The sequence below is a fragment of the Triplophysa dalaica genome, chromosome 8 (genome assembly GCF_015846415.1).
Source record: "Triplophysa dalaica isolate WHDGS20190420 chromosome 8, ASM1584641v1, whole genome shotgun sequence".
Lineage (NCBI taxonomy): Eukaryota > Metazoa > Chordata > Actinopteri > Cypriniformes > Nemacheilidae > Triplophysa > Triplophysa dalaica.
In genome coordinates this window covers 7,722,063-7,725,243 of record NC_079549.1, presented here as the reverse complement: position 1 = coordinate 7,725,243, position 3,181 = coordinate 7,722,063, and positions in this window count along the sequence as shown.

Sequence of the window (3,181 nt, the reverse complement as noted above, 5' to 3'; positions counted from 1 at the left end):
CATGATCCTGTGAGTTGAATGTGCAGAGAACAAGCTTTTGACTAATCAACTCTCTTTTCTTGCAAATTACATCTTTTCATGCTCCTCTCTTGCTCTGTGTTACAAAAGCAGTTTTCAGTATAAGAAGCATGATCCTGTGGTGTTGAATGTTCACATAACAGGCTTTTGACTAATCAACAGTTTTCCTTGCAAAAGACATCTTATCATGCTCCTCTCATGCTCTCTGTAACAAAAAGCAGTTTTAAGTATAAGAAGCATGGTTCTTTTGAGTTGAATGTGCACAAGACACAATTTTGACTAATCAACAGTTTTTTCTTGCAAAATACATTTTTTCTTGCTCCTCTCATGCTCTTTGTAAAAAAAAGCAATTTTCAGTATAAGAAGCATGATCCTGTGAGTTGAATGTGCACAAAACAAGCTTTTGACTAATCAACAGTTTTCCTTGCAAACGACATCTTATTATGCTTCTCTCATGTTTTGTTATACAAGAAGCAGTTTTCAGTATATGAAGCATGATCCTGTGAGTTGAATGTGCAGAGAACAAGCTTTTGACTAATCAACAGTTTTTCTTGCAAATTACATCTTTTCATGCTCCTCTCATGCTCTGTGTTACAAAAAGCAGTTTTCAGTATAAGATGCATGATCCTGTGAGTTGAATGTGCACAAAACAAGCTTTTGACAAATCAACTGTTTGTTCTTGCAAAAGACATTTTTTCATGCTCCTCTCATGCTCTGTGACAAAAAGCAGTTTTCGTTATATGAAGCATGATCCTGTGAGTTGAATGTGCACAAAACAAGCTTTTGACTAATCAACAGTATTTCTTGCAAAAGACATCTTTTCATGCTCCTCTCATGCTTTGTGTTACAAGAAGCAGTTTTCAGTATAAGAAGCATGATCCTGTGAGTTGAATGTGCAGAGAACAAGCTTTTGACTAATCAACTGTTTTTTCTTGCATATTACATCTTTTCATGCTCCTCTCATGCTCTGTGTTACAAAAAGCAGTTTTCAGTATAAGAAGCATGATCCTGTGGTGTTGAATGTGCACAAAACAAGCTTTTGACTAATCAACTGTTTTTTACTGCAAATGACATCTTTTCATGCTCCTCTCATGCTCTGTATTACAAAAAGAAGTTTTCAGTATAAGAAGCATGATCCTGTGGTGTTGAATGTGCACATAACAAGCTTTTGACTAATCAACAGTTTTCCTTGCAAACGACATCTTTTCATGCTCCTCTCATGCTCTGTGTTACAAAAAGCAGTTTTCAGTATAAGAAGCATGATCCTGTGGTGTTGAATGTGCACAAAACAAGCTTTGGACTAATCAACTGTTTTTTCTTACAAAAGACATCGTTTCATGCTCCTCTCATGCTCTGTGTTACAAAAAGCAGTTTTCAGTATAAGAAGCATGGCTCTGTGAGTTGAATGTGCACAAGACAAAATTTTGACTAATCAACAGATTTTCTTGCAAACAACATTTTTTCATTTTCTTCTCATCATGCTCTGTGTGACAAAAAGCAGTTTTTCTTGCAAACGACATTTTTTCATTTTCTTCTCATCATGCTCTGTGTTACAAGAAGCAGTTTTCAGTATAAGAAGCATGTTCTTGTGGTGTGGAAAATTTTACAAAACAAGCTTTTGACAAATCAACTGTTTTTTCTTGCAAAATACATTTGTTCAAGCTCCTCTCATGCTTTGTGTTACAAGAAGCAGTTTTCAGTATATGAAGCATGATCCTGTGAGTTGAATGTGCACAAAACAAGCTTTTGACTAATCAACAGTTTTTCTTGCAAACGACATCTTATCATGCTCCTCTCATGCTCTGTGTTACAAAAAGCAGTTTTCAGTATAAGAAGCATGATCCTGTGACTTGAATGTGCACAAAAAAAAGCTTTGGACTAATCAACTGTTTTTTCTTGCAAAAGACATCTTATCATGCTCCTCTCATGCTCTCTGTAACAAAAAGCAGTTTTAAGTATAAGAAGCATGGTTCTTTTGAGTTGAATGTGCACAAGACAAAATTTTGACTAATCAACAGTTTTTTCTTGCAAAATACATTTTTTCTTGCTCCTCTCATGCTCTGTGTTACAAAAAGCAGTTTTCAGTATAAGAAGCATGATCCTGTGAGTTCAATGTGCACATGACAAGCTTTTGACTAATCAACAGTTTTTCTTGCAAACAACATTTTTTCATTTTCTTCTCATCATGCTCTGTGTGACAAAAAACAGTTTTCGGTATAAGAAGCATGATCCTGTGAGTTGAATGCGCAGAGAACAAGCTTTTAACTAATCAACTGTCTTTTCTTGCAAACGACATTTTTTCATTTTCTTCTCATCATGCTCTGTGTGACAAAAAGCAGTTTTCGGTATTGATCCTGTGAATTGAATGTCCAGAGAACAAGCTTTTGACTAATCAACTGTCTTTTCTTGCAAATTACATCTTTTCATGCTCCTCACATGCTCTGTGTTACAAAAAGCAGTTTTCAGTATAAGAAGCATGATCCTGTGAGTTCAATGTGCACATGACAAGCTTTTGACTAATCAACAGTTTTTCTTGCAAACGACATTTTTTCATTTTCTTCTCATCATGCTCTGTGTGACAAAAAGCAGTTTTCGGTATTGATCCTGTGAATTGAATGTCCAGAGAACAAGCTTTTGACTAATCAACTGTCTTTTCTTGCAAGTTACATCTTTTCATGCTCCTCACATGCTCTGTGTTACAAAAAGCAGTTTTCAGTATAAGAAGCATGATCCTGTGAGTTCAATGTGCACATGACAAGCTTTTGACTAATCAACAGTTTTTCTTGCAAACGACATTTTTTCATTTTCTTCTCATCATGCTCTGTGTTACAAGAAGCAGTTTTCAGTATAAGAAGCATGATCCTGTGAGATGAATGTGCAGAGAACAAGCTTTTGACTAATCAACTGTTTTTTTCTTGCAAATTACATCTTTTCATGCTCCTCTCATGCTCTTTGTTACAAAAAGCAGTTTTCAGTATAAGAAGCATGATCCTGTGGTGTTGAATGTGCACAAAACAAGCTTTTGACTAATCAACTGTTTTTTATTGCAAAAGACATCTTTTCATGCTCCTCTCATGCTCTGTATTACAAAAAGCAGTTTTCAGTATAAGAAGCTTGATCCTGTGGCGTTGAATGTTTTCAAAACAAGCTTTTGACAAATCAA